The following is a 13,725-nucleotide window of genomic DNA, read 5'->3' on the forward strand; positions in this document are numbered from 1 at the left end:
GTAAGTGCCATAGTAATCACAATGGTGAGCCCACCTAGGTATGTTAGAGCGATGCGCGGGTTCTTACCTCTCATCTTACCACCCAATGATTATGGACTAGGAACACTCTATCATCAAACAAACAACTTGGCTGAATCTATTGTCAATTTCCATCCCTGACAATGGCACCAAAATGTAGTCTTGTTTTAATCAATCCTAACTAACCGAGACTCCAACCATTAATTTTCAACCTAGGGTAGGTCTTGCTGTTTCAATGGAATTTGCACTGTCTATGTCAATACACTATAACCAAGAATGAAAATATAAAGAAACAGTAAAGAACATCATTGAATCAATTGCAGAAATTAAATCATTCATGTAGAAATTAAAACACTCCACAAAAATGAAATCACACTTCCAATTACCAGAGAAAGGGTTTGCCACACATTAAACTAATGACTACACCAGTTGGTTAGCTACTATTATGTTTAATCAAGCCAATGTAACAACATAATATAATCTAGAACTAAAGTGGATGTATTCTACAATTTATACAACAACAACAGAAAACAATAAAACAATAAAAGAAACAATAATATACAACTACTTCTACCACTTTAGTCCCTACTAAAGAGGAGGGCCCTTCCTCCCTAGCAGGGGCGTAGGAATAAACATGAGATTAGTTAAAGAATTAGGTAAGGAACAGTAACGACATCACCGTAGTGCCTTCAATATTAAAAATAATTAAAATTTAGAAGATCAGAGTAACAATGTTTTCTCTAGGTCGTCTACGTACATGAGAAATCGAGTTTCTTTTATAATTATTACATACCCAAAATCAGGAATAGATCAGTCATGAGAATCTCACGATTCTCATGTTGATCATAAAAATAGAAATCATTGTAACCTATTTCTAAATACAAATGTTAGTCAAATACATTAGTTAAGATCACAACCATTTGGATCTGTTATTTCTAAATAAACAATCCATAAATTCGAACAGTTGTTGTCTAGAATAGTACCCATGACTTTGCCAGCTACGGTGCAACAACGTCCTATGGTCAAATGACGGTTTGGGATGTAACAACAATCACTAGGTAACATCATCCTTGGTGTAACAACAGTCATCTTGAATAACATGTGGTGTAACAATAACACCTATAATAGCTTACAGTGTGTAACATTAATATGTAACAACATACCGAGTATAACAACAATCTTCTCTACCCTGCTCTAAAACTGATCAGCGCGGCTTGCTCACTCCATAACCTCATCCCCGCAAACAACACCTAAAAAATAGAAGAAGACCCAAATTACTTCTCCAATGCTTACCCCAGTTAGCCACAAAAAGGAATATTGTATCGTAATATTCAAAAAAACACGGCAAAATAACATGATGGTCAAATAGGTTGTATAAATGAGAAAAAGGGTGATTAACATGTGAAATTTCATTGGCCTGGAGGGAAAGAGGATCAAAACTGGGGAAATAAAGTGTAGGAAATAGGTATAAAAACCACACCCAACACCAAGCACTTCATTAGCATGTTGAATGAATTTGTTCAAGGGATATCAAGTGGGCTCTGCTAAAGTGAATAACAAAGGTGATCATGTCAAAATTCCATTTGAATTTGTTTTGCATGTTACAACCTGATTGAAATAATTGAATTTAGTTATAACGACAATCTTCAGTGATGTAATATATTATTAATTTCTACAGGAGGACAAGAAAAAATGCATAATTTTATTTAGCTTCCCACCTGAAAAAGATAATGTTGGCACTGCACCTTACCTCAATGTACTCTCTTCAATTTTTTAGTGTATTATCAGAACTAAAGAAAGATGGCTATAATGTAGAAGGTTTACGAGATACTTCTGAAGCACTAATTGAAGACATAATTCATGAAAATGAAGCCATGTCCAACAACCCAAATCTTAATTTTTCTTAGAAAATGAATGTGAGAGAGTACCAACAGCTCACACCTTATGCTAAGGCTTTGGCAGAAAATTGGGGCAAGCCTCCAAGGAACCTTATTCTAATGGGGAGAACCTGCTTGTATATGGAAAAGAAATTGGCATTGTTTTCATTGGAGTGCAACAAACTTTCAGATATGAAGGTGATCCAATGAGGCTTCTTTTCATAAAATCGACAAGTCCACACCATGGGTTTGCTTCTTATTACTCATTTTTTGGATAAAATCTTTGGATAGAGCAAAAGAATTTGGAAGATGAGTTCTCTAGTTAGTATTTCTCTTTGAACAAGACCACTAGTTATAGTGTATTGTCATTATTTATAGTTTTTTATCAATCTTCAATAAAAAAAATTATCCTTTTTTGTTTGATTATTAATTGATGGATTTGTTATTTCTACTTGTTTCTCTTTCTTGAAGTTGTTGTGCTAACTAATTGCAACTAATTGAAGAGCAAGCATTGGTACCAGTATTGTTATAATATGTTAAATTCTTGTTTGTATTGAATCTAGTATTTTTTTTTAAAAGATCAATCGATGTGTTATATCTTGGAAATTACAAGTATGGTAAATATGGAAAAAATATTGGTGCTTTGCATGTAAATCTACCAAAAAAGATCAAAACTACTCTTATTTTATCTTTTCATTATAATGATCACTGATGTTTGGAGTTTGAGTGATTGAGGATGGCCATATGTGTTCCCTTAAATTGGAAGTTTGGTGTTGGAATCCAGTGTGGATTTTCCATTCAAGAATCATATAGCAACTGGAATCTGAAAGCTACATTCCAAAACAATCCTATTTGGGGGATTACTAGTGGTGATTGCTACATATTTTCGATGTTGGAAATTTGCTCCAAGTCATAGCTAATATATTGTACCACAGGTCAAGAACACAATAAGAAGGGATTTGTCTTTGCAATTTATCCACTTATATTGTAGCGAATTGTCTTTGTTATATACTGTAGTGATCCAAAAATATAAGAAAAACATTAATAATTTGATATAGACTAGTTGACTTATTCATTTGTGATAATGGACCCAAATAGTAGTTCTTATCTAAAGAAATCCTCATCAGACTTGGGAATTCTTGACATCATTGATCTCCAACCCTGGACTTATTCACTTAGCCTTCTACACTATCTAGTTATATACATGTATATGACACTATCCTATTATTGTATCCTTTTAACTTCGTTTCATTTTATTCTAGACTTAGCTTTGCCATTTTCTGGCAGTTTTTTTTGCACTCCCACATTGTATAAGTAATCTACATCTTGAGATTTTTAGCATGTAACTTAGTTGGCATGATTGTGCCTGAGGTTTCCTTGAAGGCTGAATATTAATATTACTAAGGTGTTATTTTCTATGGTGACATTTTATTTTCTTTGTTTATACAGGTCATTTGGCCACATAGTGGCCACTATTACCCAATTGAAGAAAACTTGTTCAAGTTTCTTGATTTTATGGTGAAAAATGGAATTGACAATATTGTTGATCTTGAGGTATATATCGTATAAATATTTTATAGCCTAATTCATTTTATATTCTGGTGTTCATTGTATTTCATGTCTTATACTTTGCATTGTATCTTCTTTCCTTTTTAGAAAAGGAACTCAGTATTGATGGTAAGAAGTAGGAATTGAAGAAAGAGGAGAACAATAACACTGGAACAACAAAATGAAAATTAATGAGAGAGAGAGAGAAGAGAAGTGGTCTAGTGGTACCTGTAGATCCAATATCTTGCATAAGACACACACATAGAGACTGATGGTCAAGTCTTCAAAGTTGGTGAATTCACTTGCAATGCCTTGGCAACAAAATGATAATGTTTTGAAGTGATGAAACAATATTTCATGTGTAAATTGTACTCCAAATAATATTAAGTTGGAAACTCATATTGTAATACTTGAAATTTTATATAATATAATTTATGTGGTTGAAATTATTTATAGTTGCACTTGATATTATTTAATATTCTAATTAACATATGTAACTTTGCGTTTTCATATTAGATGAGCATGTACATTGTATGACAAATTTTTTTAAATTTAGTTGCAAAATCATACTAATTAATTTATGTTGATTAATAATGACCACAAAATCAATCTAAAAGTACTAAATTAGTAGTTTATGTTGATTAATGATGAACACAAATAAAATGAATATACGACTAAATTAGTTGCTTATCATTTTTTCTAATGAAAATAAATGAAATGAATATAAACCACTAAAGTAGTAATTTATATAATGAATATGAAACTACCAAAAAAAGATAAATGATTACTGCAAATGATAAAATTTTGATTACAAATGACGACTAAATTCTACAGATATACAACTATTAGTAGCTAATTTACAATATCTTATAAGACAACCAAAATTTTGTCATATTTATGTGGTAATTAATTGGTTTCAAACAATGACTAAAATTTTCATATATATGACTATTAGTAGCTAATTTACAGTATCTTATAACACGACCAACATTTTGGTCATATTTATTTGGTCATTAATTGGTTTTCTTGGGTGATTATTTAGTAATATATCTTGTTATATATTCAGTCATTAATTTTGGCAATTAATGACCAAATTTAAGATGAAATATACTACTAGACAATTAGTTTGAGACAACAATTTAATGACTAAAAGTTAGTCGTGCTATAAGATACTATAAATTAACTACTATTGGTCACTAACAGTAAAATAGTCGTTTATATGCAAATTTTAGTCCACTTTTAGTAACTAATTAGTCATTTTGTACTAGTGATACCACCTCATGGTCGGACATCACTAACCATCTCCAGATTGGTCTCTACCCAATTTGTCTAGGACTCCCGAGATTTTGTTCCAACTAGGGCTTCTAGGAACTAATAACTCAACCCACAACCAAAGGAACATGAGCACCAACTAGAAAACAAAGATAAAATGTACAACACCATGGCTATCTAGGAAATGGAAAGGCTAAGCAAATCCATCGTTGATATAGGCAACCCTCCATGCCAATGACATATCGTAACCAATAAACCACATGCATGTGTCGTGCATGCCAAAACTAGCAAGGAAATAATACATGCAGTTAGGTACTGTTGATGCCTCGAAAATCGCTGCAACAACATTGGGGGATAACCACCCGGTCCGGACCTTAAAAGCAGCTCCTTTTCCGTTTGGTGTGGTGGCTCCGACTGTTCATCTAGGTCCAGCTACCTTCTCCCTATTGCTATTGGTTTATAATGTACCTTTAACTACCAATAGACAGGGACATCAGATCACTTCTTCTTGCTGATCAGGCAAGAGAATGACCCTTAAGCTGATTTGGGTTCAGCCAAGCCACAACTAAAATTTTGCCTCTTTGAGGAGAGGACTTAAAAGAATGTAGAATTTACTCTAAATGCAAGCTTATTCTATGATGCAAGCAAAAGAAACTAATCTAAATCCTATCTTAATTAGGCAGATATAGATCTAACCCAACTAAGAGCAAGATAATTAAAGTATTGGGATTTAGATATGTCTTGTTTATAATGAATACCAAGTTAATGAAGTAGTTCAATTAACTGATATTATGGATATCAAAACACATCCTATTGAGACCTCTTAACTGAAATAATAAACCAACAACACTTAGGAAGTAGTTCACATAAATGATATTGATTATCAAATCAGCAAATCCAATAATTGAATAATGATATGTGGAAATAGTTCACAACATATTACCACTCAATAAATCAGTTTTAATAAGGCAGATTTCTGAGTAAATAGTTACTCAGAAATCAGAAATTAATCCATAAGAACAGAGATACATGATAACAACATTGAGACAAACTACCCATATTGACAATAGTGCACAAACATGAATAAAATTACACATTCCTGTTACCATAAAAATGAAACTGATATTTAAAACAGTAGTATTAAAAATACCAATTTATTGCATCCATTTCTCTGTCCTTGGTCTCCAACAGCCCTTTACATTGCTTGAACTTCTGCTTTCAAAACTAGAGCCACAATAGTGCAAGCTTTGTTCTTCATGCATAATTCAATATACAAAGGGAAAATCCTCAATAATCCCCAGATCTGAGATTTTTCACTCCTCTCTCCTACAACTCTAAATTCCAATTACAATAGTGCTTTCATGGAGTCTAAAATTGCAGAGGAGAGCAGCCCCTATTACATTCTGCAATCTGTTATTTATAGTATTTGTAAAAGAATTTTTGGAGATGAGAGTTTGTTCAAGAGGAATCTGCTAAATCCAATTTTACTTGCTCCTAATTCTGATCTTCAATTGCTGGAGCATTCTCATTGCTTGAAATCCCTTTCTCCATATCTTTTCCACTGTTTTCCTACAAAAGAAATCAAAATCAATTAAAATGCAATCAAAATATCATTTCTGGCAATTAAATCAAACCCAATCAAATTCTATTTTAAATAAATAATTGAAAATAAAATATAAACTCTGTATTGATGCTTGTAATGATTTGATTGGCAAAGGATATCGTTGGCCAATGGATCTGCAATTAGAAGAGGCTTTAGATAAATGAAATTGAAGAAATAACTCGAAAAATTGATTTTGTTTTCAAAATTCGGAGCCTGATCTTCTGCCTGATTTTTGGCCCAATAAATGGTCAAATCTGTTGGTGAAACCTCCTCCAAAATGTTTTCCTTGATTTTCTCTTTCCAATAAGCCGTCCTGGGCCTCATTTGGCCAAGTATAACTCATCTTATGAGCTTCCAAAGTTGATGAGTCAAATCTAGCATGAATCTGGAAATTCTGTTGCTGGGCTAAAAAATTATAATTAAAAACTAATCCTAAATTAGCCTCTAATTAATTCTAAATCAATTGTTAATTATAAACTAAATTAATTATTAATAACCTATTTATTAATCTAACTAATTGATATCTAATTAGCGATTTATAAACAAACTTAACCTAATTAAAAACTAATCAATATTAATCTAATTAAAAAAACTAATTAATATTAATCTAATTAAAAAAACTAATTAATATTAATCTAAATAATGTTTAAATTTTAATTTAATCAAATTAATTAAATGTTATTAATTAATTAATCTGATTAATTTAAAATTCATTAATTAAATATTATATACATTAATTAAATAATATAATATATTACATATTATATGTTAATATATTAACTAATATTTAATATATATTAACCTACCCCATAATGTTAAATAAACTAACCTACACCATTCCTTAAATATATAAAACATTAAACATAACCATTATCACTATTCGTAAGAGTTAAAGAACAAGTCGTTTAAAACAAACCATACAAAACTTTAATGAATTGTTTTTATGCCTTTTCGCTTATCGGCACATACTTTATCGGCACATACCTTATCGCATCGAGGTAGCTTATCGGCACATCGCATCGGGTAGCTTATGAGGTTTTTAAAACATGTCAAGTCAAATTCCCCGATGCGATATCGCATCGGGGGAATCATGGTTATCGGGATTTTTAAAATATTTCACATAAAACTTCCGATGCGAAGTCCCGACGCGATCAAAATAATTTTGTTATATGTTTTTTTTTGTTTTAAATTTTAATTTAATTAAATTAATTATATTTAATATATTAATTAATTTAATTAATTTAAAATTTAATTTTAAACATAATTTTTTTTTTTTTTTTTTTTTTTTTTATGAATATAAGTTTTTAAACTACAGCCACTTGAATGTTTCAGTTTTTAAGATTAGGATTTGATTTGAAAATTGCAGTGAATTTCTTAACAATCCTGATAATCAATGATTTGGTTGCATGACTAAAAAATGAAAAAATGTTAGTAAAAACTTGCTACGGGTTAATATTTAAAATGAATGCCTTATTGAACTAATTTATTTACAAAATGCAATATTGTACATTTTATACATTTTTAACCCAGGCTAGATAAATGATGAGACTTCAAAGGAGTGCCATTTTCAAACCAGTTGACCAAATGAGGCGAAACAAGCGTCAATGGGAAGCTTATAAAAAATCGATTCTAACAAAGCAATCAAAACAAGAATCCAAAGAAAACTAAAAATTAACAAAAGCGTAGTGCAATCAACTAAAATAAAAATCCAAAAAGGTGCTTAGCCAAAATTTTTATAGAAAGGGTCCCCATTATTTGAAGTGGAGGCATCAATAATGGGGGGGTGTTGTGTTTTTACCACAACAATGGCGACACACGGGAGAAGAACCAGTTATCTCTGCTTGATATGAATGAGATTTTCCAAAAATTAAAGTAAAATAATTTAAAGAAGAGAGGATTATGCTTGAAATGCTTGACTTAGTTCATTAGTCTGAATAAAAACCAGAATCATCTAACTGTAATTTTTCTTAAAATTCCTCATAAATTAAAATATTTCGAAACTCTATATCAGTCATTAATTAGCTGAAGGGATAAAGCAGGGGTCACTTTACAGCTTAGCTTTCAAAATATACTCATTTGTTACAGGTAGAGCCACTGTTGCCAGCAAACATCTATAGTTTCGACAGGGTTACCTTTTAATCATCAATGATTCAGAATCCCATCTCTTTAAGAATTATTGATCTAGAGATAAATCCATTTATATATGTATTACTTTTTTTTTATTTTTTTTATTTTTTTATTTTTTTTTTTAAATCTTAAAAGCCATTGTCCTAGTATGGTAGCCAGATAGTTGACAATGCCATTCAATGATTAAAATTGGACTAAACAAGCTGGCTCGTGATGAGACCCCTTGTCTTATAATTGTTTGCAATCATAAGCCATTACCCTGGTTTGTTTAGCAGTGTTGGTAATGTCAGCCTATTTTCCCCTATGATCATGGTAAGCAGGCTCACGATGAGACCTCTTATCTTTTAAGTTTAAATATATTTCTGGATTATTCTCTAGAAAAATAAGACTTGTTGAGACAGGGAGAATCATTGACTCCTTAAGAGTTAAGAATGACAATTTCAGAGTTAAAGGTGCTTTGCTGTAAAGTGTCTTTACTTGGTTATAAATAACTTTTCTTGACTGATAATAAAACTTTGAAAGATCTTAATAAAATTTTGAAATCTCAAAATGATTACAATTTTGATGAAAAATGAATTTTTGCAGATTTTATGATACTTTGCCAACTTCTCTTGATTGATAATCTCTTCCTTAAGTATATCTACTTTAATAATAAGAAAATCAAACTCTTTTTAAGAGATTTAAGAAAAAGCTAATAGGTAACTATTAACAATTTTTTCTCCATGAATGCTGACCATAGTTAGGTAACAAGAAGGCCTTTCATATAAATCACAGCAAAGTCACCAAAATCAAAACTGAAAACAAAAAGAAAAGAATTCTTATGCTAAAGTGAAAAAAGAAATCAGCAAACAAAAATAAAAATAAGAACAAAGAAATCTCTAAGAATGAAAAGGAAAATCTATGTTTCGCAAGATAAACTCAAACAAGAATGTTTGTACCAATGCCTCAACAATATGAAGAAAAGGAAAATAAGCATGTAATCATTCCTTCTTATGTTGAGAGTTAGAAAAACATACCTTGCAGAGTTGTGAATGCTTTAGGCTTTTAGATAACAATGATCGTAAAATTCAGCCTCAATGAATAATTTCTGTTTGATATGAATCTTCTTGTTCTCAAGCATCATCTTAATCATTTTCTAAAAAGGAATGCTTAGAGAAACAAACTAAAGGTTCAGAAACTTCCTGGTGTGGCTATTTCAATGAGGATTATTGCTGCTTCTTGAAATAAAGCCAGGAGAAGAGTATGGACTTTCGAAAATATGATCTGGCAGAGGATTGAAAGCTTTAAATGGAGAGCTGCAAAACAGAGTTTTATATCAGCATAATTTAAAAACAAAAATGAAACTAGAATGATGAAATGGAAATTAATGAAAATGGGCACATGAATCTTACCATTGGGTAATTGCTTTTGATCTTACCTGAAAGGTATCAATTTCCCCAAACTAGCTGACTCCTTATTTTAATTATCATTAAAAACATGAAGAAATCCCACTAACCAAAATCCTATAACCCAAAATCATTATTTATTTTATTTAAACTAAAGCAAGCAGTAAAATGTAAAAATAGAATGCTTAGTGTTCAAGGGAGTTGAAATTAAAGCAAATGCATCAAAAATGAGAATGAGAATTTGCAGCAATGACTGTTTCTCAAAATATCACAAGTTTCATATAAATTCCATGATTTTATAAATAGTTCAGAATCAAGACCAAATCTACGATAATAAAATTTAAATATGAAGATAGAGAGGTCTTGAATTCCATTTTTAATTATGGAATTATATATTTAAACTAAAATGTATGAGAAATTGAAATAATTTGGATATGCTGCAAATTGGTCATTAACTGTTTTTTTACCATAGTGGTTACCCAAGCTCGCTTTTAAAATAGCACATTGCCGTATCGGATGATTCACATAACATGTTTCTTCACCATGCTTCAAATTTAATCTGCAGAACTTCACCTTTATTGCTATGCCATATATCGATTAAATGTTAATGGCTCATAGGCATGCATTGGAAGCTATTACATCGGAGATTGCAATGGCAAATTGCCGATAAGAACATGTGCAATGAAATGAAGCGATCGCATCATTAAAGAAATATTATATCGGGGATCAGAGAATAAATTGCATCGTGCTTCCCATATTGCAAAATATACATTGTAGATTCAGAGAGGTGATGTGAGCGTAAAAATGTAATGAAGCGATTGCGATATCGGCGATGCAATGGATGACGTAAATCGGCGATCGGAAATCTTAAGCACCCGATGTAACACAATATGATTGTTGCGATGCCGATATGCGATGAAGAGCGGACCCGATAACTTTTTATTATGGGATTTTAATAACATATCGGATCCGAGACATCGGCCATAAATAAAACTGCAAGGAAGCGATTACAATATCGGCGATGCGATGGATGACGTAAATCGGCGATCGGCAATCTTAAGCACCCGATGTAACACAATATGATTGTTGCGATGCCGATATGCGATGAATGTCGTGGCTAATCGGCGATCGCAATCGGCAATGTTATGCGCACGATATAACAATTCTCAATATGCCGATATGTGATGAAGAGTGGACCCGATAATTTTATGATGAAAATTTGATAACATATCGGATCCGAAACATCGGCCTCCTTTAAAGTTATACTCTTACCATTATTGCGATTGAACGGACGCGATATTTTTATGAATTTGATTTGAATTTCATATCGGGTCCGGAATTATGTGTTTATCGCAATATCGGTAAAGTCGATTATCGGAGATAGGCGATTCATGTTCATGGAAGTATACTTCACTTGGAAAGCTCCGATAAGCGAAATGCAATATGACATATGAGTAAGATAATACATCGGAGGTCTTTAATGAACAATTTGTGATCAAAAGGAATGCTAAGAACTACTTCCGATGAAATGTTGTGATGCGAATGGTCTTATGATATTTCTTGAAATTTCCATTGGGTTTTCTAATGAATGAAAGCAAAGCTAGAAAATGCTTAAACTCTAATGAATCAGAATTGAATTTCCCTGAACCTGTTTGCAAATTTAAAATGAGTTTGTTGCTTACTTCAGATTTTGAAAAGAAATAAAAACCTGCAAATAAAACAGAACATAAATAAAAAATAAGCTAAGAAAAACAGAACTAATAATGGATGAAAATAAAGTTGTAAATGCGTACCTGAAAAGAATTTGTCTGTAAATTTTACCTAATAAATCTTCAAATTCTTCCTTTGATTAAAATCATCTCATTATTTATTTTAAATCTAAGTGCGCAATCAGCCTAAATGAAATCAATCATTCATGTTCATGGAATATAAAATTTACCAGAAATAAATATGAAACTATGCTTCCCTTTCGAAGTGAAGTAACAATTTATTACCTCTGCTCATTCCGAATTAATCTTGAGAAAAATCTGTATTGTTATAGTGACTTTTTAATAATGCCTTTAGTAAATAGACATGATGCATTTTTACAGCATCAGATAATAAACTAAAGATTAGAATGAGATTAAGCCACTAATTGTAGAAAAATGTCAAAACAGATTTAAATGTGTGCACTTGGCAAAATGGGCATCCTTAAGATCAGCTTTTGGCAAATTCCGAGGAATATAATATGAACTTCATATGATTGTTGTGACAGGTTAGATTGACTGATAATGATTGAATTAGAATTAGGCTTATCATAGTCAATCATACATCTCATAGGATAATGGGATCATGAAGCTTTTATATCTTCAAATCCTTACCATATAAATTTCAAAAGAAAATCTTAGAAGGAAATCCCGAAATGAAGAAAAGTGGCTTTAAGGCAATCGATGCCAAGTGCAATTTTAATTGACTTTGATCAAGACATTATTCAAAATAGGCAGCGTAGAGAAATTGCTATAAGAAATTTCAAAAAGGAAAACAAGAATTAAAATTTTCTGATAAGGAAAAATGTTTCCACTGAACATGTATGAGAAGGCTGATTGCTTTGTTTTATTTTTAATCTACAGAACTATTGCAAATAAATTAACTACATAAAACAAGCTAACTAAATTAATTCTACTCCTATTCTAACCATATACATGAAAATGACTAGGTATAGTCATATTTCCAGTGTAACCATTCTCTCATTTTTATTCCCGCGTTTATGTACAGTTCAAATGTTAGCAATAAGAATAAAAATCTAACTAAACTAAGGAAAATAAATCTGAAATAAGAATGTACAGTTATTGTTAGCAACTTAATTAAAATCTCTTTCTCATGAAATTTCCTTTCCAATTCGATACCAATTGGATCGCAAAAATCTGGATGGATTTCCATTAAGGATAGGGAAATGTTCAAGGAAAGAGATAACAGGCTGAATTGTGGATATGAGTTTTGAAATTCAAAGGCCTGGAAAAAATTGTTAGTATTATGTACAAATGTTAAATCATTGACAATTTTCCTTGAAGGAAAAACTTCCAAATAATCTTCAAATGAGTCAATGAAAAATGAATGGAAGTTTGTCAAATGACATGGAAAATTATTAATTAAATTGAATAGCTGGCCAGATTGCAAAAATACACTCTCTTGTTGATATTGCCTTTGAAAAAATAGAAGCTTCCGATGAAACATTAGCATTGATTTAAATTGGAATATTAATATCTTTTGATGCTGATGATTATAATATGAAACTTGAATTTCCCAATTGGGAAATGCATCGATTGAGTGTTTGATAGTAAGGCGCTCAATATGCCAGCGAAGAGTGTGAAAATTTTGCAAAATAAAATCAGAAAATAAATCTAAGTTTAAACAAAATCGCTGTGAAAGAAAAACTAAAATGAAATCATTATTTGTACAACTAATGTTATAACACATTTGGGATCGTTTTGAAATGATTTCATTTTCACAAGGAATGGCCAGAATTATGGAATTTGAAAAATTTTGAATTCCAACTTATGAATTAGAAAACGAATTATGATTATGAATAGGAATGAGAGTTTGATTCTCATATGAATCATAAATTGGAATGATTTCTTAAATGGTGAAATCATGAAGATAATTTGCTGCTCTAAAATGAGGATTAGTTGGGATAATTCCTAAATTGAAGTGTTCCTCATTCTCAGATGTTATTTGAATTTTCTCATGACGATTCTCTTGAGATGTATAGAAATCAACATCCTCAATGTCAGAGTAATTATCATAAATGACTTCACAAGATTGCCTGGAATTCCCTTCTATCTTATCCAATATATCGAAACAAGGAGGAACAAGAAAATCATGTTCATTAATGGCAAAAGAATGATCATTGATTGCT

The 13,725-nt window shown here is 31.1% G+C and overlaps 1 pseudogene; it reads left to right on the forward strand.

The window, feature by feature from the left end:
- Positions 1-2,173, forward strand: part of LOC149182743 (magnesium-chelatase subunit ChlH, chloroplastic-like) — a 30,006-nt pseudogene extending 27,833 nt beyond the window's left edge.
- Positions 2,174-13,725: the final 11,552 nt, after the last annotated feature.

The sequence above is a fragment of the Pinus tabuliformis genome, chromosome 3_2 (genome assembly GCF_031772625.1).
Source record: "Pinus tabuliformis cultivar Carrire ecotype Pingquan chromosome 3_2, CPIR1, whole genome shotgun sequence".
Classification (NCBI taxonomy): domain Eukaryota; kingdom Viridiplantae; phylum Streptophyta; class Pinopsida; order Pinales; family Pinaceae; genus Pinus; species Pinus tabuliformis.